A 27271-nucleotide genomic window follows, 5' to 3' on the forward strand; every position below is an offset into this window, starting at 1 on the left:
TTAACGCAAGCAGGTCATCCCATATGCTACGCAAGTAGAACTTTGAATGAGCACGAAAAAAAATACTCAACCACAGAAAAGGAACTTCTCGCCATAGTATGGGCAGTCAATTATTTTAGGCCCTATGTTTACGGCAGGAAATTTGACTTATTAACAGACCACCAACCACTAAAGTGGCTACAAACAAAATACAGAGGAAAGGACATAAATCCAAGACTACAAAGATGGATACTGAAATTAGGCGAATATGACATCAACATCGGTTACATTAAAGGTAAAGAAAATACCCTTGCCGATTTCCTAAGTAGAATTAATAGCGAAACAGGTGACATCTACCTAACAAATGAGGACACACAAATCGAGGATAACTTAGACAATCTGAGTACCTCTGCAACCATACACTCTCAAGAAGAGGACCTTAATGATCATTTCCCAATTCTAGATACAGTAGTCAATCGTTTCCACACACAAATAATATTAGTTGAGCACAAATATAGAGAGATTGAAATTATTGGAAATAAAAGAAAGATATATATTTGCCTAGACGATATAAATAGCGGTTTTATTTCAGATATATTCAGACGATTTCTCAAATCAGGAAAAGTCGGAATTTTCTCAGAGCTTTCTGACAGTAATTACAATACTGTACAGCAAAAACTAATAGAATTATTTAATGGAAATATAAAATTTTTCAAATGCTCTTACCATGCTACAGACATGCAGAACGAAGATGAGACATTTAGGTATATAAAAAATTATCACTTCACCGAAAGTGGCCATTCAGGCATAAATGAAAATTACGAAGGACTGAAAAAACTCATATATCACAAAAATTTAAAACAATTAATTCAAAAATTTATAAATAACTGTGATATATGTTGTCAAACAAAATATGATAGAAAACCTATCAAACCGAAATTTCATCTGACCGAAACACCAAAGGATACTAACGAAATAGTACATCTTGATACGTACACAATTAAGAAGCATAACTTTATGACTTTTATCGACAAATTTTCTAAATTCGCAGTAGCTATCCTCTTAGAAGACAGAAATAGCATTACACTTGTTGAAAACCTACGGATGTATTTTGCAATGAGAGGAAAACCTAAACTCTTTATAACTGATAATGAATTCAATTGCGTGAATGTAAAAGACTTTTTAAGAGAAGAAGGGGTTGAAGTCCATTTTACTAAACCGAATAGTCATACAGGGAACTCAGATATTGAACGACTTCATAACACGATAGGAGAAAAATTTAGAATTATGGAACTCCAATCACCAACTCTATCAACGAGAGAGAAAATGTACAAATGTATTCAAACCTACAACAATAATATCCATTCCACACTGAAAGAAAGACCTTCAGATATAGCATCTGGTAAAATTGACAAAGGGATAATCCATGACCGAATAAAAGAAGCTAAAGAAAGAGTTATTAACAAGATTAATAACAAAAGAGAGGTTTTTAACGACGAAAGAAGTACAGGACACGTAAAAAATTATAGAGCACTTAGACATAAACACGAACCTAGATATCGAAAGCTACCACTTCAAAACACTCATGCAAGTAACATTAAAAGACCAGGAAAATTTGCAGGTACTCTTGACATCAATGATGTTAATAACACTGATAATAGGATCGACCGCAACGATAATAACTGAAGACATCAAAAGTGAAGACGGGTTTGCTGAAATAAAACTCGACAACATACAGGTGATCACAGATTTTGACATCATCCTCCACATAATCAAACCAAAGGAAATAGAAAATATTATTGACGCACTTGAGAATTTAGCAAAAGACTCGAAACTGACCGAAAAGGGTCAAATTCTAACACAGGAATTTGCAATACTACGAAGCAAACTTTACACATTACTACCTCACAGACAGAAAAGAGGAGTAATTAACATATTAGGTACAACAATGAAATGGCTATATGGAAGTATGGACGACGACGATAGACAAAATATAGAAGAACATTTTAAAGTTATTGACACGAATAACCATATTGCCATAGACACCTTAAATAAGAATATAAAGATAAATGATAACTTTAACAAAACATTCCAAAATATTCAGAAAGCTATAGAATCAGATAGAAGACAAATCTCTTTAAAATTAAATTCAGTACAACATCAAAATCAAGACATACATAAAGAACTTCTACATCTTGACATTCTTTTGAGAATTAGATCGCTTAGCAATAGTATAGAGCACATCCAAAATAACTTAGCATCAGCTAGACTAAACTTAATGTCCAGCAACATTCTTACCCCTGAGGAAATAAATACATACAATATAGATATATATAAACTAGAAAACATAGAATTAGGAGCAGCAACCGCCGCAGATAATATTATATTTTCATTAAAAATCCCAACAAATACAACTATAGCAAAACATATATTCATAACTCCATGTGCAAACAAGAACTCGGAAGAATTACAATTCAAAAGCGAACATCTTTTGGAAATAAATAAAACAAGATTCACTTTTTCAAGAAATTTATATCAAAAAAACCTAAAAGTCTCAAAATCATGTGTAATAAAGAAAAATTGTAAGAAAATCAAAAATTATCAAGAAGAAATTTTGGAAATCGAAAAAGGCTTAATAATTGTAAAAAATTCAAAAGGAATTGAAATAAAAAGTACATGTAACGAAAGAACTTTAAATTCCATAGGAACTCAACTTATTTTATTCAATGATTGTGAACTTTATGTAAAAAACGAAACTTATAAAAATTTAAATAAATCATTTACACAAAAATATGTAATACGTCACCTTGAATCAAATATAAATAACACACAACTCGAACCTACATTTGACGAATTAATTATCAACCAAATTGAAAACGCTCAAAAAATCGAAGAACTAACCTTCCACAAAAAATCATATCAAATTAATATTTGGCTAACAATTTCATTCATCGCACTAAGCACATTAGCTTTATCTGTAATTTTTATTCATTTCACAAATAAGCACAAAGCCATTGAACTTAACGTAAATGCAAAAACCCAGGAGTGTTTTCAATCTAAGGAAAGGGGAGTTACGTCACTTAACCATTCTACTCCAAAAGAAAATACAATTGAAGTGGACTGGTCATCGTAACTCGATACCCAACCAAATAAGTGCCATTGCACTAACGCATTTCGCAAGCGACACAATTAGCTTGCAAAGAAATGAGTGCAACGACACTTATGCAAATAATTTACGAAATTTAGAATAAGCAATATTCGTATTTCGTTGATTCACCAAATATTGTATTATAGGTGAATCAACTATTAGCAATAGGTATAATAAGGAAATATTATAAATACTATCTGTAAGCATATCAAAATTGTAATTGAAAAATACCATTTAATCAATAAAGACGCGTTTCGACGCCGGTTGATTTTTTTTAAGCCACGACTTTCGCATTGGCTTATTTCGCGCGATTCTCTCACAAATTTCGATTTACCGTTTGCGTCAAGGTCCCGAAATTTTTCACAACTGTATATTTTGTGTGGCCCGTTACAAAATGTACAGCCCGTGCTGTTCTGATCTTGCACTGCGTGAAACACATTCGTAGACTTACACATCGACGCGGTTTTACCCTTAGCTGGCAATAATACCGTTGACGATGATAGCATTGATAGAGAACGACATCTAACTTCTAAAAACGTGGACAGCTGTTCGAATGACGGAGGCTGGTCAGTGACGAGTGATAGCTCCCATTGCTTTCGTGTCTCGAAGTCTAATTTATTGACTAGTTCGTACACTAGCCAATCGTCCCAAAATTCCACTGGGCGTCCCAAAGCCTTAAGCTCGCGTATATGTTGCTGGAAGGCGTCGATCACTCCCTTAATTGCGTCGGCGGTATCACTAGTTGCCCTCTTTACGTTGGCCATAGCTCTAAAATGTCCTTCAACTATAACGCGCATGACCTTATAATTAACATCACATATTTTAAACCCACTTATGATTTTTAACGCGTCACCCCTTAAACAACTACGAAGATAGTGAAGTTTTTGATCGTTTGACAATGCGGTATTACAGTCGACCAGGGCAGAAAATGCGTCAAAAAAACCGATCCACTCAGTGGAGTCCCCAGAGAATTTAGGCAGCTCCATCTTTGGCAGCCGTATTGCTGCAGACACAGGCGTTGACACGGAGGCATGTTGCGCTTCGGCACGACACTTCTGTACGTGATTGAAATTTGCTAAAGCCGTAGAGTACCACGTCTCAGTTTGGATTCACACACTTTCTTCAATATCTACATTGTCACTTCCACACGAAATTTCGACCGCATGTTGAGCGCTATTAAAGCGAGTCCACTGTTCACTGAGCAGTTGCATATAACTTTGTATGCTTTCTGCATCCATCGTAAAGGCATCGCCCATACTCTTAGCCATATACCCCTTAATGGCGTTAAGTGCAGAGTCGCGTGTTTTTACCGAGCTCGACATTTTTCTTGTCCTTGTACATTTGAAGGACGATATTCGCACTGCTATCACGCACAAACACAACGCACTGGAGCTTTTCCTTTTTTGTTTTTTTTTTTACCTTGTTATTTAACACTAATTAATCGCGATAAGATACTTTCATTTAATTAGCCGAAATCGATTGGTAGAAGGACCAAAAAAATGCTAATTAATTGCGATATGTAGTACTTGTATGTACCTTAGCCAAAATCTATTGGCTAAACTTTAAATGTTCGCGGGATTGACTTATCCGCTCGAAGGACCATAAAATGTTGACGCGGATTGCTTGAAGAAAAACACAACCGTTTCGTTTCAATAGATTCTTATATTTAATTTAACAACTAGCGCGGTTGCATTTATATGCATTCCCTAAAGCGGTAAGTTATGCGGTAAAAACATAAGCGGTTAATAACAAAAGCAGTAAATAAAATCTAGGTTCAAAGACCTCTAATTAAACAGCACTATGTACCTACGCATGTACATATGTGTAAGAACTAAGGATAAAGCAGAAAATAGAATATAACAAAAGCGGTTAAGTGTTTACATTGCTGACCTTAACCCTTAAGTAATATTATAAAATTAAAACTTAAATTAACCCTAGAACACACACCCAGAAAATACCACGTAAACACACACCCGGGATACGTTTGTACTTGGGACCTTATTTTGCGGTTTTTTTAATGCTTATTCAACCGATTTCTATGATTTTTTGTTTGAAATGTATATTTTAATATATAACAAGTATTTTGTCTTTTGTTTCATTCGAATATTCCTACTGGTTCCAGCGATATGGGCAAATAAAGTCAGGACATGCAACAGTGGATTTTTGTTTTTGTTGTTGTCCTGATAAATGCAAAACAAAATAATATAATTTATAATAATATACTTGTAGAGTAACAACGAATACACATTTTGGTTTTTATTTCATTGAAATATTCTACCTGGTTCAAAAGATATGTGCAAAAATGTCGCGCAAGGTATGGGTACGTAGGTAGCAAATACACTGGTATAACTGGTTTTTGTATTTTATATGCAGCTGCAAGGGTTGTTTTCACACGAGGTGTTGTTATAAATGCTGCCTGTTGATATTTTCATTATTGTTTTGGTGCTCAAAAGTGTAAGAAGTGAAAATATAAGTGAAAATAAATATAACTGAAACTATAAATAACTGGATACGAAATGACTTCAAGAAGAAACGAATATTTATCAAGTGCAGCATATAGAAGGTAAAAAATGTAAAATAAGCAACAATGTAGACATATACTAATTTTTTTTTATTATGCAGGCTAACTGAGGAACAGCGAGAATCATATATACAATCTTTATTTGATGAAATTTGTGACGATGACGCTCCCTATGACTTTGACTCAGAAGATGAAGAAGAAATTCAATTCAATGACATTGAAATTGCTGATGACGATGCTGAAGTTTCGCAAAGTGCCGCAGAAGTATTACCTGATTATGCGGGCTATGAGGATGATGAAGAAGAAGAAGTAGAAGAAAATAATGAATTACCTGCTAGTGGCGAAAAATTTGTTGCACGTGATGGTACTGAGTGGATGAAAGAACCAAATGTAAGTCGTCAGGTACTCAGACAAAATATTATAAGAGAACGTTCTGGACCAGCTAGATGCACTGAAATGTTGTCAATAGAGCAAACATTCAAATGTTTCATGAACGTTGAAATGGCTGATATAATTATGCGCCACACAAATAAGTTAGCAAAAGAAACTTATAATGCTTACAACAATGCGCATCCAAACACAACTCCTAAGTCATGGACGCCTGTGTCAATAACAGAGCTGTATGCATTTTTTGGCATACTTATTATGACTGGTGCGAACCATAGCAATGGAGAACATGTTCGAGATTTATGGAGCGTCAAAAACTATCCTTTAATCGCGCCACAATGGGAGTCAACCGTTTCTGTTCGATATTGCGGTTCCTAAGATTTGACGATAAAAACACTCGTGCAACACGCTTACTAACTGATAAAGCAGCACCGATCAGTGAGTTGTGGACGATGATGAACAATAATCTTGCTGCATATTACAAGCCCAGCTCATGCTTGACGATTGATGAACAATTATTTCCTTACCGTGGACGCACACGGTTTACGCAGTACACACCGTCAAAACCTGCTAAATATGGTGTCAAGGTTTGGTGGATTTGCGATGCCACAAATGCATATCCACTACATGGACAAATATATACTGGCCAAGCAGAAACAGGTAGGGAAACGAACCAAGGCGAACGAGTGGTGAAGGATTTGTCTGCCAAATACCAAGGAAGTGGCCGAAACATTACAATGGACAATTTTTTTACGACCTTGCCAATTGCAGAACTGCTTCTCACCTGGAAACTCACGATCGTTGGAACTTTGCGCAAAAACAAATCATATATTCCTCAAGAAATGAAGCAGAACAAAAACAGGACAATTGGTTCAACGACATTTGGCTTCAAAAATAATGTGACAATGTGCTCTTATGTTCCCAAAAAAAATAAAGCAGTAATTTTGCTTTCGACCATGCATAATGATGCTGAAATAGCTGACAGTGGGAAACCTGAAATAATTGAATATTATAATCGTACCAAAGGTGGTGTTGATCGAATGGACCAAATGTTTGCGGAATATCCAACACAAAGACAAACAAAACGATGTTCTTCAACATGTTGGACATTACAGCTCTTGCAGCCTACATTGTCTACGATTTGAATAACCCTATGTTGCCTTGGAGAACAAACAACAAGCGTAAGCAGATCCTGCGCAGCTTGACTGAAGCATTGTGTATGCCCATTATTGAAGCCAGAGCCATAAATCGTCAAGTGACGCGAAATTTTTCGACTAAAATTGCTATTGAAGCATATTTCAACCGACCGCTGGAATCAATGGTGTCAACAGCAGCTCCAACATCTGCCGCAGCGCGCACGCCAAAACCTGCGTCCGGATCTTGCTATTTATGTTACGCACAAGAGGAAAAACGCCGTAGAAAAACCAGAAAGCTGTGCGCCAAATGTAAGAAGCCAATGTGTCTTGAACATTCGGTCACATCAACAAATTGCTCTATTTGTCATGATTTTCCTTAGATATAAGATGCATTTTTATAATTTTTATAATAAAAGTCAATAATATAATGTGTGAAATAAATATTTTTAATTTTTCAAATAAAAAAAAATATAAAAAATGTTTTTTTTTGATTATTATGAGGATTTTTACTATTGGGGTACAAACGTATCCCGGGTGTGTGTTTACCTATATAATATGTTTGGAAGGCTGTAGCTCCTGAACCAATGGTTCGATCTGGTTCAAATTTTGAATTTGAACTCAAAACTAAATAATCTTTCTAAATCCGAAGTTAGCGGTATAGAGGTATAGCGGTTCAAAAGTTACAGCACTTCAAAGTTGAAGTGGATACATTTGTACCCGGGTGTGTGTTCTAGGGTTAAATGCATAGACGGACGCAACAGTGATTTTGTTTTGGTATCACATACTTTTGGTTTTGAGAATGTCTGATTTTGTGCCGAATAATCGTCATTTGCGGGAAGTGTTGATTTGCCTCTTTCATTCGAAAAAAACGGCGGCCGAAGCGCATCAAGAGCTACAAAGAGTGTATGAAGATGCTGCTTTAAGTGAAGCAATGTGCCGAGATTGATTCCGTCGCTTTAAAGACGGTGATTTTAATATTGACGACCGTCCGCGTTAAGGAAAGCCAAAAACCTTCGAAGACGCTGAATTGGAGGCATTGCTCAATGAGGATCCGTATCAAACGCAAGAAGAGCTTGCTTCAGTATTAGAAGTTACCGGCCAATCGATTTCCAAGCGATAGCATGTTTTGGGAATGATTCAGAAACAGGGGACTTGGGTTCCTTATGAGTTAAAACCAGTGGACGTTGAAGGTCGTTTTCTGCCTGTGAACAACTGCTCAAGCGGCAAAAAAGGAAGAGGTTTCCTGATCGCATCGTGACGGGTGATGAAAAATGGATTCATAACAGCAATCCAAAGAAAGGAAAATCATGAAGACTGCCCGGTCAGACTTCTACGTCGTCGCCTCGGCCGCATATTCACGCTGCGAAGGTTATGCTATGTATTTGGTGTTAAAACCAAACGAAACCATCAACGGTGATCGGCATCGACTTCAATTGAAGCGATTGAGTCGAGCACTGCGCGAGAAGCGCCCGCAATACGCGGAGAGGCATGAAAAAGTGATTCTACAGCATGACAACACTCGGCTTCACGTTGCCAAACCCTTGAAAACCTACCTGGAAACACTGAAATGGGGAGTCCTACCCCACCCGCCATATTCTCCAGATATTGCTCCGATATATTATTCCCAGTTCCGATCGATGGCACATGGTTTAGCTGACCAGCAGTTCCATTCGTATGAAGACAACACAAAAATGGCTTGATCCGTGGATAGCCTCAAAAGATGAACAGTTTCACCGCTACGTTATACGAGATTTACCAGAAAGATGGGAAAAAGTAGTAGCCAGCGATGGACATTACTTTCAATGATTCACTTGTAACTATTGTTTTAAAATAAAGTTGTATTTTCTTCAAAAAGCAGCGAGAACTTAGTTGCGCACTTAATATATAAAAAACATATAAAACGAATGTATATATATAAACTTTCTCTAGTGTTGGCGACCGTCTCCGTTTTCGTTCTGTGCGACTCTCCTCTATTTGTCAGAAGATATCTTCGTCGACCGACGCTGCAATTCGGATATGGCGGTGCCACATTGCACACTAGCTAGTTGCAAGGCTACCAGCTCGCTGGCACTACTTTGTTCCACCACCATAGAGGTTGTTGTAGCTGAATTCAGTGCTTGGATTGAAGTTTGACTCATCTCATGAAGCACTCATCGTTGCCGTTTTTTTAGTATGTTAGTTATATTGATATTACCCATAGCTTTGATGATCCTGCTTTCTAGCATAGAGATGATCCAGTTGCTGATACATTTATCCCCCCCTAAGTCTATTAACGCCCTTTGAACAGCATCAGTGCTTTGAGGTAAGCGTGTTGTGTTGTTTATATACTGGAGTTCTCCAGCGAACTTCTAATATGAATATCTAAAAGCCGTTCAAAAGTTTTTGAAAGGAAGGACGAGAGACTGATTGGCCTAAAGTCCTTCGCTGATTCGCTGATCTGGCCTCTTGAGCCCAGAGGCCATTGAATGATCTTTGGACAAAATACTGCTAAGCCTCGCAGAATCTCCGGTAGATTCGATAGAAGAACATAAATCTCTCCTGCTCGCTTTCTTGGCGGCCCTGATTACCTTCTTGTATTGTCTCCGGCTTTCTCTGTACAATTGCCAATTACTTGTCGAGTAGCTGAGATTAAAATTTGATCTGACTTCTTCGCTTAGTTTTGAGAGCTCATTGCTCGACCGCGGAGGATAGGATTTTTTACTATGATTAATTGGACACGACGTTTTGTAGGCCCTACTAAATGTGTCCTCCAATGTTGTAACCCAACTCTCAATATTTTCTGTGAGAGTAATTTGATGGATCAAAATCCTTCCTATTCTGTTTCCTACTACATTTTTGAACCGTTTCCAATTTGTTGTAAGTGGGTTACGATATGGTAGGGGTGGGTCTACCTCAAGATCTAGGTGATAGAGGATCCAGCTATGGTACGAAAAATACTTTTTGCTTGAGACTCTCCAATTACTTTCCCTCACTGAAGTTTTGTCAGACAATAATGTTATATTTTTTACTTCCGCCCATCCTCTAAGGCATTCCGTGCTTGGAAAGGTGAAAGTCGGGTATTACCCCTGTTACATACTGTTAGGTTAGTATTAATGATAAATTCAAATAAGGACTCACCTCGATCGTTCGTTTCGGTACTCCCACATAAGGTATGCCTCGCATTGGCGTCAAATCCTAATAGAAGGATATTGTTTTTGTTGTCAAGCGCAATCCTATGAGGCTCGTTAGACGGTGCTAGTTAGTCGTGTCCCATATACTTAGATGCAGGCAATTTTGATTCTAACGCTGTCAGCAGCCTCCATTTCGATGACCGTCACATCCGATGAGCTATAGGATGGGATTAAAAATATGTGTAGATGGTTTTTGCTACATCACATGCCTTGGGGTTACACTGGGTCCGCTTATAGTACAAGTTGTAGATTTTGAGAGAGAATCCGCTTTCCTCAGTACTCCGCACTCTGGGTTTCTGTATCAGTGCGCTGCCTACGTGCTCCTCCGATAGGAAAACGGTTTGTTTGTCCGTGGTAGTTCTGGAGTGGTGCAGATTGATATGAAAAACCTTGAGACCTATATTTATTAATCGCTTTTAGGGGCGTCAAGCCGTTAGCGCCGTCGTTTTTGATAGAACCAGCGTTTTCCAGTTGCATGCACATGAGCAACTCATTAGCGTCGTCTTCCTCGTCCTGCTCATCCTCCTGATTTACAGAACGGAAGATGCACTTTTCTAGTGGATGAATACTTTCCTCCGACATTTAGAGAAGGAAGCACACACTGTTCTTTTGCGGAACCTCTGCTTTGATGATACTCCAGTCATCCATCGGAACAGTGCGGTTGTGTGCTTGCAAATATGGGATTAGCTATTTAGCTTCGAACTCCACGTTCAGTATCAAGATAGGAGCCCTTGGTCGTCGTGGAAGCACGCTGGCTACGATTACTTTTAGCCTCAAATCTTCTTAATCGCTCTGAATTTTGCTAACAGTTTTTTTTAGGAAATCAAAAGAGAACTGATCTTCACATTTGATCACCCTGTGTCCACGAACCACCTCCATTGAATCAAAACCTGGCACTCGAGCCTCTGGGCTTGTCATGACGTGATCAACGGCAATGCGAGACAGCCGTGCCTTAATTTTGGCGGTTCGCTAGTTCGTCCACCAGCGCCGTTTGCAGGTGTTCCCGTGACCTCATTAAACGCGCGTTTGGCTGGTTTGGGCGTCAAAGCAATGTGTGACATCTAATACTTTTTTGCAGTTTTACCGCCCTCGTCCTGAGAACGATTGCGTTTTACGGCTTCTGCATTCTGGGTGACATGGAACGCCAGCTACTCATCGACCACCTTTTGGCACCTTGCCTTATTGGCCGCGTCCTTGGAATGAGTTTTGCCTTCGGCCTCATTTTTGTTTATTCTACCGTCGACAACAGAATTAAATATAGCGTTTGCATTGAAATGTAAAATGCCATGATTTGGTTAAGGCAAAATAGAATAACAGCATGCTTATTTGCCGTCGGTATTTTGCTTGCGAAAATTGATTATTTATTGCGAGATTAATAAATTAATTCTAAGTATATAAGTCTGCATGCATGAATGTGAAATTTGAAGCATCGAATTAGCCAAATTGTACATATTGAGTTTAAGTGTGTTATCAATAGCGCAGTACAATGGACTTAATGTTGTCTAAGTACTGTACTTTCTCGTTGTCCCGACAAAAAAAAATGGAGCATGAAAATTATTTCAAATTATCCAAATAAAAAATTAAATTAATTAACTTTGTAAACCATTCATTTACATCAAGGGTAAGTATTCAAAAACATGTTGCACTTTTTAAACTATTATGTATATTCATATACTACAAAGTTTAGAATACATACAACATCTACTATGCATATTTATGTGAGCATAAAAAAATCTTTACCTAGATAAAAAATTCAAAAGTAAATAGACAAACTTATACAAACTAATTCCCAACAAATGTATGCAAAAAACTCATCTAAGCCGGACGCGTTTATATCAACTAAACCTCCTACCGTAAATGTACCGAACCTATCCCGGTATAACCGTTAAGTATATCGTCTTTAAGGCGGTTGTACAGTGGGCTCTACGTCTGTTACTCTTCACATGAAGTCCGTCAAAAGTTGAATGTACTTTAATCCTCCCCTAGTTTTGTTTATTCCCGAAGGAAACCACCCCAGTTGGGCCTGTCCACCACCTCCCCCCGTACTTGTAACACTTCGACTTTAGGGTCTGTTTCTTTGTCAAGTATCGTCTGTTTAGCTGTCGCTTACCTCGTGTATGTCGTGTGTTTAAATATATAATATGTTGCATATCACTAATTGTGGACGAAATTTTATCTCACGCATACTTTGAAAACATCATCTCAAGAATTGTGTTAGGTAGAAGTTAAGCTCACCATAGCTTCAAAATAGCCATTTTTCGATGTTTGGTATTAGCGTATAGGTCCACCTTCCTTTTGTGGAGTTTTCCCAACGCTCTTGCCACTTGAGTAAGGATATAGCCTTCTCCGTTTTCATTATCGTTGCTATGTTAGTTCTACCCTGCTCTTTTAGCATCTCTTCTGCTAATATATCGATGGGCGTAATGACTGCGATCACCATTACAGCTTCATCCGAGTTGGTATCGTATGCGCTTATCTTCTACAGGCCTTTACCTCTAGTTATTTTGCCCATGCTGGTGCCGTATATAGCAGAATTGATATGATGACCCTAGTTAGTAGCCTGCGTTTGCTGATATGTGGTCCCGCCCTACATTCCGGAGCATTCGAGAGAGTGCACCGAGCGTTCTTGATGTTTTGCGGATTACATACTCGGCATGTGTCCCAAAACTGAGCCGATCTTCAACACCTAAATATTTCAGCTGGCGAGAAGATTTAAGTGTATGTATGACTGTACTGAAGGAGGCTGTCTCAGGTTTTTTACGACTACTTATAAGGACCGCTTCGGTTTTCTCCGCTGCAATGGATAAACCAACACTACCCAGCAAGCTTGTTACTGTTGCAATAGCAGTATGTGCATTTTCGCAGGTTACGTATATTCAAATTTCGACTTTTTTGTGGCGATATATTGGTCACTCACTCATGCCGACGAGTTCGGATATTTTGAATGTTCAGCTGATTGTTGACAGCTGCTTTGCTTACACGTATTTCGGCTCTCCTTCGACTTTTACCTATTCAAAAAGACGGATCAAAGAATCTGTATCAAATTTTGTGTCAAAAATTAAGTGCGCGGATGCATTCCGAATGTTGACTGCGTCATACGGAGAAGATACTTTGGACCAAAGCAACGTTTATTGGTGGTACAAAATGTTCTCAGAAGGCCGAGAAGATGTGAACGACGAAAAGCTGTCGGACGCCCGAGTACTTCAACAACAGATGAAAAAATTGATGATGTGAAGAAAATCGACATATCGACTGGCTCGCGCCATTCGATTTTTTTTAATGATTTGGGCATGAGACGCGTCGCCGCAAAATTCGTACCAAAACTGCTCAATTTCGACCAAAAGCAGCGTCGCATGAACATTGCTAATGAGATGTTGGATTCTGTCCCCGACGACCTAAATTTGCTCCAGAGGGTCATAACTGACGAATCGTGGGTGTATGGTTATGCCGTGGAAACCAAAGCTCAATCATCTACTAAATGGAAGCTTCCGCACGAACACCAAGACCGAAAAAGCGAGCCAAGCTCGGTCGCATGTAAAAGTTTTGCTTACCGTTTTCTTCGATTGCAGGGGCGCTGGGCATCATGAGTTCTTGCCACAGGGTAAAGCGGTCAATAAGGAATATGGTCTGCAAGTTATGCGCAATTTACGCGAAGAAATCCGCCAGACCCGCCCGGATTTATGGAAGAACAAAAATTGGCTCTTGCATCACGATAACGCCCCTGCTCACACATCATTGCTTGTGCGTGACTTTTTGGCGAAAAACAACACACTAATGATGCCACAGCCACCGTATTCTCCAGATCTGGCCCCCCGCGACTTTGTTCCCGAAACTGAAGAGGACCATGAAAGGACGACGCTACGCTACGATTGACGAGATAAAGACGGCATCGAAGGAATGACTTTTTGAAGTGCTTCGAAGATTGGACAAAACGTTGGCACAAGTTCATAATATCTTAAGGGGATTATCTTGAAGGGGACAAAATAGATATTAATGAATAAATAAATAATTTTTGAAAAAACACAAAATTCGCGATACTTTTTTGAACACACCTCGTATGACATGTTGTCTGTTTTGCGGAGGGGAAACAGGGTCCGAACTATTTTATTTAGCAAGTGTAGCATTTTACTTCCGGTGCCTTAGCAATTTTTGACATCACTACTTTGTATGCGTTACCCCAAACGAAGCTCTTCCCCGCATCGGTATCCATGCCCATATTGCTGTTTTTTTTGGGCCAAATTTGCCAGCTAATTATTGCGCGAAGGAATCTCGTAAGGCTCTGAAACTATTGTCACGTCAACCTTCATGTCTAAAATCGTCTGGTGTGTCCATATAGCAAAAATCTGTACAGATTCCAAACGGTGTAGGAGATGAGGAATTGAAGGACATGTGGCAAAGTACTGTGTGCCAAAATGACTTCTGTGTCAGCGGATGAAGGAAGAGTCATATATCTGGTAGTTCAAAGCAATAGCCAAAGCAATAATATGAAGATAATTCAACTAAATTTAAATCACTGTAGGGCGGCCCAAGATATAGTGATGCGTTTACATTTATGTATGCACCTATGAATATAGATGTTGGACAATGTACACTTTATTCCTCTACATACATACGTATGTCGCCCACAGCTAAAATTATAATTCATGCGACTTACAAGAACAAGCTGTTATTTGTGCAGCCGTAGCGGCCATGATTCCAGTGGTCATGGCGCTGAACAGTCTACAACATTGTATAAGACAACAAAAACAAATTTATTTATTTATTTATTTACTTCAGTCTACAGAAAATGTTCTTACAGACTAATTCACTTAATTCAATATGGTAAACAGATCAAGCTTAACTTTTACAATATTATCATTAAAGTTAATGATGTTACAATAGTTGTTACACAATCTCGCAGATTGCACAAGAGGTTCATTAAATGCATAATTAGTGGTATTATTAGAAATGTTGAATTAACGATTAATTCTTAGACTATAAAAAGAAATATGGCTTTGAAATTGGCTTAATAACTCCTTACAATCGATATTACCAATAATGATATTATATTATAGACAAAGATTATTGAGAAGTATATTCGCCTATCATGTAATGACTGTAAGCCAAGTAATTTACGGCGATTTATATAAGGGGCAGAATAATCTTGCCAGCCCATTTTAAACAACGCTATTTTTGTGAAAATCATTTGTAAATTTTGGATTTTCCTCGAATGAACCTCATAGTATAGGTTCCATATTAATGAATAGTACTCAATGCGAGATCGTACTAAGGCAACATAAAGAGATTTCAACGTTTGAGGGTCTTTAAAATCAGTGGAATTTCTTCTGATGAAATCAACCATTGCAAGTGCTTTAGATATCACATAATCAATATGTTTAGTGAATGAAAGTTTAGTATCAAAAATAATACCAAGATCTTTCATTTCCCACTTCCTCCTTAGGATACAGTTATTTAAGTTGTAGTTAACAGAAAAGTAATTTGGCTTCCTTCTAAATATTTGTTAAACTAAAACATTTATTGACATTCAGAAATAAATGAGCACCATTTTTGAAAGGCAACGAGATCCGATTGTAAGTTTTGACTATCTTTTAAGTCAGTGGTCGCCAACCCGTCGGTCGCGAGCTACCGGTAGCTCGCAAAGGCAATTCTGGTAGCTCACGCTGCTCACGTTGCAGGAAATCCAAAAGTCTGAAAATCAAACCAGTATTAGCAAATTTCAGAAATTTTCATAATAAATAGATAAACAGCGGCAACACTGCGGTAAGCGATTTCGCGCCGACAAACACGACGCGAAGTCGCGTCTCCGTTCTAGGATCGACTGGAACCGATTAGCGTGTTCGAGAATTTTTTGGCTTTATATATACGCAATGTACGTCGACATTGCGCTCAGTTTAATACTGAACGGCATTATCAACGTTCTGCGTGCAGCGGTTGGGTTAGAGTTCGAAACATTATGGCAAGCAGTAGTAAGAAAGCGAAGACATACCATTTCCATTCGGAATGGGAAGAACAATACTTCTTCACAGAAGTTAAAGGCAAAAGTGTTTGTTTGTTATGTAATACATCTGTGTCAGTTCCTAAATAAGGAAATATTGAGAGGCATCATAAAACTGTACATTCGAATTTTGAGAAGGCATTCCCGTTAAATTCTGCCACCAGAAAAGAAAAACTGAAACATTTAAAAATCCAGTTAATTGGACAACAGTCAATATTTTTGAAAACAATGGACAAAAATAAGGCTGCAACTGAAGCATCTTACCGTGTTTCCCAGATAATTGCACAAAAGAAAAAACATTAAGAAGACGGGGAAATCATAAAACAAGCATTTTCGGAAGCTGCAGATTCTTTATTCGCCAACTTTAGAAATAAAGAAGGAAATAGTGTCTGTATAAAATCTATGCAACTTTCTGCTAATACAGTGATGAGGCGAGTAGAAGTAATGAGCAATGATATTTTTTTACAGTTAAGAAGTGACTTAGATAACTGTATTTATTTTTCACTGCAACTGGATGAATCAACAGATGTAGTTGACACCTCACAGATGGCCATATTTGTCAGGATGGCTTTTAGTGATTTTACAATTAAAGAAGATCTTTTGAAGTTTATTCCACTCAAAGGACATATTACTGGGCTAGAGCTGTTTTCTCATTTAAAAAATCTCATCTCTTCTGAGAAAATTCCAATATCAAAAATGGTAGGCCTGACAACTGACGGTGCTCCAGCTATGGTGGGTTGTGATAAGGGGCTCGTGGCGCTATGTCATAAGGATGAAAGTTTTCCACAATTTCTTAGTTACCACTGTATTATACATCAGCAAGCATTATGTGGAAATTTTCTAAAATTGAACAACGTCATGAAACTGGTGGTGAAAATTGTGAACAAGATTAGAGCTCAAGCGTTACAAAGGAGATTATTTAAAACCTTGGCTGATGAAATTGACTGTCAATACGGAGAGCTACTTCTTCACTCTGAAGTGCGATGGTTAAGCAGAGGACGAGTGCTCAAACGTTTCAATTATGTCCTGCCTGCTATACTCCAATTTTTCAAAGAACGCGATGAACCGATTCCTGAACTGGAAAATTCGACTTAGCTCAGAGATTTTGGTTTTCTTGTGGACATTACATAGAAATTAAATGAGCTTAACTTGCAGCTTCAAGGCAGGGATAAAGAAATAGCGGAAATGATTTCTGATATAAATGCATTTATTACAAAACTTGAATTTTGGGAACAAACCCTAAAAAACCGCGATACTAAGCATTTTCCTATTCTTTCCGAAAATATCATATGGAAATAATTAGTTTCTAACTTGAAGGAAAACTTCAAAAATCGTTTGAAGGATTGCAGCAAAATTGCTTTAGTGACGCAATTTGTTGTGTGAATCTTCTTTTTCCAATATGAAATTTATTAAAAATAAATACCGCAATCGGCTTACAGATATACATTTGGATAACTGTATTCGAAAGACTGTATCAAATTATACTGCAAATATTAAAAAAATTAGCGATGAGTCAGAATGTCAACCTTCTCATTAAATATGCTCTTTTTATCTGCCCATATTTTATTTATATAATAATGTACTATTACTGTTTTGTTGTTTTTTTAAGTCGCTTGTGATTTGCCATTATGACTGTTAAAAATTTTGTTACGATTGATAGGTGTGAACTTGGATGTAGTTATGCATAAGTATAAGCACTATAAGTCATAAGTTTATTATAGGTATATAGAACGTATATTAGTAAAATAAATACATGTATTGTATGTCGAATATAACTGTGTATTATTTAACTTATGTTGGCTTGTGCAAGTAGCTCGCTGTTTATTTCAAAATCTTGAAAGTAGCTCAACACATTGAAAAGGTTGGCGACCACTGTTTTAAGTTATGTACTTCTTAGAGGAGTTTCATATCGTCCGCAGACATTAAACAGTTTGAAAAGTTTGGGTAAGCCATTTAGAAAAGTAGTAAGCAGCAATGGCCCGCAATGAGTTCTTTGCGGTACATTAGACCATGCAATGACTATGACTTTAGACACAATGGGTCCAATTTTCACTAATAGACTCCTACCTTTTAAAAAACTGGCAAGAACTTTAAGAGATTTCCTCCAATCCGATTGTGTTCCAACTTATAAAAGTGCAATGTAATATAACCTGATTTATATGATCAAATAACTTAATTTGTATTATTTAATCGAATAACTTAGCAACAGAGCTCTGCTTGACAATAGGCCTATAGTTACAGACGTCATTCCGGTCACCTGATTTATAGTCTGGTTCAATCCAGCAAAGTTTCCACGAATCGATAAAAGTTCCACTGTTTGAACACATTTTGAATATCACTGAAAGAGGATGAGCTGGTAAATCTGTTTTAAAAAGGTGTGGTGAAAATCCCTCACTATCTGACCTAGCGCTTACCTTAAGTTAAGAAATCGCTAGAAGCACATCATCGTTACTAATCTCAAAGGAGTTGATAGTTTGCAAAGGTGAAGCTGGTAGGGTAGGAAATAACGTGGTGTTATATAAATTATACAGTTTCTGAAAAAATTGAGCAAATAAGGCACATGAACTTTGGGTATTATCAGAAACATTTCCATCATTTTCTAGACTAGCCGGAAAACCCGTAGTTTTTCTTTTGGTTTTAATGTAATGCCAGAAACTCGATGGATTTGATTTTAGTCATGTTTCAATAGAAAACATATATTCCGTGAATAAAGAATTGTGAAAGGAGTTGAACTCCTTCCTCAACTTAAGAAATTGTGCATAGTCGTCTTTTGAATTACTAGCCTTAGACTTTTTAAAAGCTTTCTTTTTTCTGTTTTTAAGTTCACTAACCTAGGATTTAACCATGTTGGTTTATTGCTGGTTTTTTACAGGAACAATCTTTATTTGAAAGTTTTCGACATAAAATCTCATAGGAATCAGGAGGATCACTTGCTGAATTCAAAAAGCTCCAATCGGTTTTATCAAAGAAACTCCTAATGCCCTTATAATCAGCTTTTAAATAATTGGCTTCTACCACATCAACAGCTGTTTGGGTATCAAAATTATAAAATTTAAAATTAATACATAAAGCTTTGTGAAGAAAAGTATTCTTTGAAATTGGAGTGACACATTCCGCGCAAGTAATCTTCAAATCGTTGGAAGCAAACACAAGGTCTAAAACTTAACCATTGTTGCTTAAAATAGAGTTACATTACATTAGACTTTGGGAAAGTATAGTACTTATAACTAAAATATCGACATCCGATTTGATATTAATTGGTAACAAACTTTTACTATGGTAAGACAAGTTCTACACCTTTACTGCATAAGTCCGCTCGAATCGCAAGTAGCACTCCACCACCTTTTTGAAGACCAGCTATAAAATATTCGTCTGAGCAGAAGTTGTCATTCAGCCACTTCTCAGTTATGGCAATAATGTCATAATCGTGTAAAGACGCATTACGATAAAACTGCGTAGATTTACATTTTGATAGTACAGCGAAGAACTTATTGATAATTCATTGGCAGGAGACAGAGTGTAAGGTAGTCACTTTTTTGCTTACTCACTCTTGAAAAAACTTTATGGACCGTACTTTTACGCCAGCTAGCCAGAGCTCTGAACTTAGTACTTATGCGATTGCTTAGATACATAGGCGATAATACAGGGTGGCGCACGAATCGTGCTACAAAAACAAAACGTAATAACTGTTTTTCTAATCAATGTATTTAACTTTTTGTTTTTTTATTGTATAGATAATTCAATTTTATTTTATGTAACTAATTAGTTTTGAAAATAATAGAACGTAAATGACCTCCATGCTCATTCACGCATATGCGACACCTGATGAGAAAATTGTTCATTGCGCACTGAAGGGTTGAAGTCGGGATCGCCTCAATTATTGTTGTGATGGACTGCTTCAATTCAGTCAAATTACTTGGTTTTGCTTTATACACCTCTTGTTTGAGATAACCCCATAAAAAAAAATCTGGTGCAGTGAGGTCAGGTGACCTGGCTATATGTGCAGTAGCTCCATCTTGCTGGAACCAAATGCTGTTAAAAGGGATACGTCTTCGCCGCAGTTCTGGATAAAAAAACTCCTTCAACATGTTTAAATAACGGTCCCCATTTACAGTCGCTGTTACACCGTTTTCTTCGAAGAAGTATGGCCCGACAATGCACCTTGATGAAACTGCGCACCACACTGTGACTCGTTCTGGGTGCAGTTCCATCTCATGGAGTATTTGCGGATTTGATTGACTCCATATACGGCAATTTTGCTTGTTTACATTGCCGTTTAGATCAAAATGGGCCTCATCAGACATAAACAAGCAATTTATGAAGTTGTTGTCTTCTTCGGCCATTTCAATAATTTTTTGGCAAAATTCCAGGCGAATAGGCAAATCCAGAGGGTTTAATTTGCTTGTGATTTGAACTTTGTACGGAAACAAGTTTAAGTCATCATGAACTATCCGCTGCAATGACCGTCTGCTAACTCCAATTTGCGCCGACAAGTTACGAGTCGAAACTCTTGGATTTGCCTGAATTGACGATGCTACAGCCGCGATTGTGGCTTCGACCCGAACATGGGGATCTCGATGGTACGGTCTGCATGCGATGCTTCCAGATTCAGCAAACATGTTCACCAGCCTCATAATGCTCCATTTTTTGTAAATCTAAATACTAATCTGCAAAATAAAAAAAAAAATCCGATTACTCACACAGAAAAAAAGTTATTACGTTTTGTTTTTGTAGCACGATTCGTGCGCCACCCTGTATTATTTGTTGTTACAGATGGTTTAAATGAAGATACGTGCAACTAAAGGGTTTTTCAATTGGCGCGGGTCGATTTTGGCGCCCTGTGGCAGCCATTTTGTTTTGGTGACATCTGTCAAATCTTTTGTTTATTATTCAGTTGTTTATGCCAAATCATCATGGCAACGTACACGATTGAACAGCACGTTCAAATGATAAAACTTTATTATCAAAATGAGTGTTCATTAACGCAAACGTTGCGCGCATTGCGCCCATTTTTCGGTAGACGTGGTGGCCCTTCAAAGTCGACTCTTCATCGTTTGGTGGCCAAATTTGAGACGACCGGGTCAGTAAACAATCAGCCAACACCCGTACGTTCACGGAACTCAAGATCAGCCAAGAACATTGCCGCGGTCCGTGAAAGTGTACAGCAGAACCCGAGGCAGTCTATTCCTCGCCGTGCTCAAGAACTTGGCCTTTCGCAGACTTCAACTTGGCGAATTTTGCGTCGGGACTTGGGCCTACACCCGAACAAGATCCAACTGACCCAGGAGCTCAAAGTTTATGACCATAGACAACGCTATTTGTTGGCTGACTGGGCTTCGAATCGTTTGGAAGAGAACCCCAGTTTTGGGCGAAAAATCATCTTTAGTGACGAGGCGCATTTTTGGATGAATGGCTGTGTTAACAAGCAAAATTGCCGTATATGGGACGACACCAATCCACACGAGGTTCACCAGGTGATAATGCATCCTCAAAAAGTTACCGTTTGGTGTGGATTTTGGGCCAGCGGCGTCATTGGTCCGTACTTTTTTGAAAACGACGTTGGTGAGGCGGTCACCGTCAACAGCGAGCGCTACACAACGATGATAACCAATTTTTTATGGCCCATATTGAACCATACGGACCTAGACGACATTTGGTTCCAGCAGGACGGCGCTACGTGCCACACAGCAAACGCCACGATTGACATTCTCAACATCGACCCGCCCTTATTGAATAACCCTTTATTTTATTCTGTGCGCAACATTTAATTCTTCATTCGAGCTCGACCCAACAACGATTTTACGAGTATACGCTTGCACTTTTGGCTTATTCGAAGTACCGATAGCATGAAGAGGTGCAGAGTTAGAAAGAAGAAAATGAAGAAATTCATTCATAAGTTTCTATAAAATCTATATCTGTATCTAATATATAAAAAATCACTGATGACCATCTGAAAATAGTCAATATTGTAATATTTCTTATAAAAACGTTATCCTTTCGGTCTCCTTGCCCCGTGTTATGGAGATTAACTCACTACGAACTAAGAGGGTAGCTCCATTTAGGAATGGGGTATCCACCCATACACGCAACGGCGGAATTGGTAGCCATCCAATTACTATGCGGAGACTACCGCACCGACAACCTGGCAGCAGGTATAAAATGCATTAATTTTTCGTAATGTGGCGGCTAACAAAGGATTTTTCTGCCCGAGGTAACTCACTTTTGGGAAAGCCTCCCGTCGATCAATCGACGGCTCGGGAATCGGATGTGCAGGTCCGAACCTCACATCCCCTTATGAACTGACACCCAGGGTTCCGGAGGAAGCGCACTACTAGTGGTGAAAAATGGCACATTAGCTATGTCAACGGAGAGCCGACTGTGTGTGAGCGATATACCGCCGTCGAAAAGATCCGAAGCAACTGAACAAGTTATGGAGGATGTGGAGATGGTGGACAATCTCTCAGTAAACTCAGATGGATCTCTGGTAACCAGTAAGTCTTTGACAACGGCCAACCTGGTGCAAATCAGGTAAGTACCGGTGAAAAGACTGAAGTTATTGGAGATTCGAATGCAGGTGCTGGTCTATCCGCAAGGCAGATCAAATGAAGGAAACTGAGAACGAAGAAAGCCGAAGCATTAGCGGAGGTAAGTACTCAAGCTCCGTCAACTTCCTAACCTGTAACCAGAAATCCGCTATCATTTCGGAGGCGGATTCCCACCTGGTACTGGGTATCGATCTTGGGTCTCTCAAGGTGCTGATGTCGAAGTACAGATGCCGTCCTCACCTACATCTGGGGCGAATCTATTTTCGTGTCCAGGACAAGGTGGAGGACAAAGTGTAAATATACTCAGTCTCATGACTAAAGTAATATTTACGCAGATAAACCTGCAGCATAGCAAAGCGTCTCCCGCTCTCCTGTGCCGTAGGCATGCAAAACTGCAAAAAAACCCACACATAATACTAACACAAGAACTATGGTTATGTCACAAGCATAGGTGTAGGTGCTATGTCGTGGTGACAATTCCACTAGCTTACACCAAAAATGGTCCTAGACCAAAAGACGTTTTTTAAACTAATTTCAGGTCGCTGAAACCAAAACGGAATTTTATTTTTTTTTTTTAAAGAACGGTTTCCGAGATATTCCCAAAAAACCTGTTTTTTGGGCAATAGTGCAGTTATTACCTGCAATCTCGAAAACAGTGCGCGCCATTTCTTTGAAGTGCATAAATTTCGAAAGGCACACATATAACCTACGTGGCAATATATAATTCGTGTAAATGGAACTCGCAGTTTTCGCAACACAACTATTGAAAGTTAAAAAAAAAAGTATTTTTCACGTTTTTTACTAGATTATCAAAGTTTATTAACTTTTTTCTGGAATAAAATTTTTATATCGACATAAGATAGGTTCTCTGAAAGAAAATTTTGTCACCTACATTTTAAGCCTAAGGTTGTCTGAATCGACGAAAAATTGTAGAAGTTATGACCCATAAAGTCAACACGTGTGATTTTGCAGCTTTTGACTTGGCTATGTTTGAGGTCGAAAATACGCTTTTACTCTCAAACTTCTTCTTTTATGTTGCACGGAATCTTCACGAAGTTGCATCCAGCAGTAGTTGCTCATCATTCCTTGATCCCCAAAGCATTCTAACGCTTTTCAATCGTAGCAATATCTTGATGAAATCGCTCGCTTTGTTCATCACTTTCAGCCCCCAAATTCGGAGGAATAAAATCAAAATGACTGTGAATTAGGTGCATTTTTAACGACAAGCGAGCACCTGTTAACAAAAACAAAGTTAATTGTAAATTTTCCAATAATTTTCTAATCAATTTATATGATAAATATATTTTGGAGTATGTACGTTTTACAATACTAATCAATAGTTTTAAAGTATTTCATCATTTTGTGACTCAATTGATGGTCGTTGTTGCTCCTGTTGTTTCCCAAGATCCATGAACAACTTTTTAGAAAGCTTTCCAAGCTTTAGCTTCGGAACTGTCAAGGTATTGCTGAAATTCTGTGTCCGTAAACAATTTCTTTATCTGTGGACCGACGAATATACCCGCTATGATTTTCTCTGTTAACAATCTTGGGAACTTGGTTTTCAAGTATTTAAGGGCTGTGTTTTCCGATTTTTTGCCAAAGCTTTCACAAAATTCTTCATTAGCCCTCTGTCGTCGTGCACAAATTTATACTTGCAGAAATATGGCGAGACCGAAAAATATAGACAGACGTACAATGGTCATACCTAGCTCTTATTTAGCTGGAATTGGTATTCTGCGACATATATATATATACATATATATTATATATATATTTATTTATATGAAATAAATATTGTTTTTAATTATAGTGAGCCTAAGAACAGTAATTTTGCGTGACACAATACGCAGGCTGGCATGATTTACTTTTGTTCGAAACCGTATTGTATACATCAAAAGGATATACGACAGACGATGAAATTGTTTTCATTCTCATAATGCGTTATAACTTCTACAATATTTCGTCGATTCAGACAAACTTAGGCTTAAAATGTAGGTGAAAAAATTGTCTTTCAGAAAACTTATCTTATGTCGATATAAAAAAAATTTTTGTTCCAGAAAAAAGTTAATAAACTTTAATACTTTAGTTAAAAACGTCAAAAATGCCTTTTTTTAACCCTCAACAGCTGTTTTGCAAAAACTACGACTTCATTGACACGAATTATATATTTCCATGTAGGTTATATGTGTGCCTTTCGAAATTTATGCACTTCAAAGAAATGGCGCGCACTGTTTTCGAGATTGCAGGTAATAACTGCACCATTGCCCAAAAAACAGGTTTTTTGGGAATATCTCGGAAACCGTTCTTTGAAAAAAAAAATTTAAATAAATTCATTTTTGGTTTCAGTGACCTTAAATTAGTCTAAAAAACGCTTTTTGGTCGAAGACCATTTTTGAAAGTGAAAATTCGTAAACTAGTGTTATGCGAGCAAGCATTATCATGCCAAGGTTGATCGAACACACGATGTTAAAAGAACCATGCTCCAGAGATATCGTTGTTGCAAAAATAAAGTACTGGAAGAGTGGGAACAGTGACGGAGCTATTATATATAAAGGGTGAGTTTTTAAGAGCTATAGGAAAGTTTATCAGAAAAGCTCACGTAAAATTCAGAAAAATGCATGAAATTTTTATTTAAATCGATAGTACAGTCCATATAATTTAAAGTTTGAATTGATTATTTCATGCAAATGTTGACCGCGATTCCGCTTTAAATGGCCCATCCGCTTAGTCTACTTTTGGCATACTCTTTCCTATGTTTCGGCCGGTATCTCACATATAAATGCTTTAATGTTGCCTTCCAATGCGTTAATTGAAGCAAGCTTGTCTGAATAGACATGAACTTTAACATAACCCTACAAAAAATAGTCTAAAGGCGTTTTATCGCACGATCTGGGTGGCCAATTGACAGGTCCCGAACGTGAAATAAAATGTTCACCGAACTCGCCTCTCAACAAGTCCATTGTTACGCGTGCTGTGTTGCATGTGGCACCGTCTTGCTGAAACCACATGTCATGCAAGTCAAGCTCTTGCATTTTGCGCAAAAAAAGTTGGATATCACTTCACGGTAGCGCTCACCATTCACAGTAACGTTACGATTCGCAGCATCTTTGAAGAAGTACGGTCCAATGATATCTCCAGCCCATAAACTGCACCAAACTGTGACCTTTTCTGGATACATTTGTAGCTCTTGCAATTCTTCTGGCTAATCTTCACTCCAAAATCCACAATTCTGCTTATTTACGTACCCATTCATCCAAAAATGAGATTCGTCGCTGAACACACTTCTTCGATAAAAGAGTGGATCTTCGGCCAACTTTCCAAGAGCCCATTCACCAAAAATTCTGCGTTGCGGCAGGTCCTTCAACTTGAATTCTTGAACCAGCTGTGTTTTGAAAAGCTTCACCTTTCACAAAATTTTCCACATTGTTGAGTAACAGAAGCCCAATTGCTGCGAACGGCGACGAATCGATAATTGATGGTCATCATTAACACAGCTGCGATATTTTCTTCATTTCGTTTGGTTCTAAATTTAGTCACAATAGCTCGAATAGCCGCTTCAGTTGGTCAATTAAACTGACCATAAAATGGAAGAAGCTCGCGATAAACTTTCTTAACAGAACACGCATTTTTATAATAAAATTCAATGATTTGCAAGCGTTGTTCGTTTGTAAGACAATTCATGGTTAAATTATAGACCAAACTGAAGATGTTTGACAGTGGAACGAAACACGAAACGTGCGTCAGCTGTTTAAAAAGATAGAAGCTAAAAAATCACCCTTTATTTTAATAATAGAATATTATTAATATAAATAAACTATTTTGGCAGATTAGTGCAATAAATTTAGAATTTATTTATGTAATTTATATTACAAATAGTACTTGATTTTTATGGAAATAAAAATGTTGGTAGATTAATTTTGGTAATATGTGTTTTAGTAGCTTTTTTAACTCTTTTGGAACGTAAAGTACTAGGTTATATTCAGATTCGTAAGGGTCCTAATAAAATTGGTTTAATAGGAATTCCTCAGCCTTTTTGTGGTGCAATTCAGCCTTATTGTAAACTTCGCGTGAATGCAATTCTTAATGGAAAAATTCCCACATTTGTTCTGTTCTCATTTTCGAAAAATTACCCTAACCGTCAACAAATTTTTTTCCACGTGAATGTATAGAATTTGTTCGCAAAACTGAAAGTGGGGAACAACACTCGATAAAATGTAAGGATTGTTTATTGCTTATTAAACTTAGTTAAGAATTATTTTATATCACATTAGGTCTATAAACAAAACTCAGTTGACTTTCTTGGTAAACACTATGGCCGAAAATCCTCAAATAGGAAAGGGCTTCCAAAAAAAAAATAAAGATAAAGTGCTGGCTTTTTGGAAGAAATTGA

This window comes from Anastrepha obliqua, chromosome 6, assembly GCF_027943255.1.
Source record: "Anastrepha obliqua isolate idAnaObli1 chromosome 6, idAnaObli1_1.0, whole genome shotgun sequence".
NCBI classification, from domain to species: Eukaryota; Metazoa; Arthropoda; class Insecta; order Diptera; family Tephritidae; genus Anastrepha; species Anastrepha obliqua.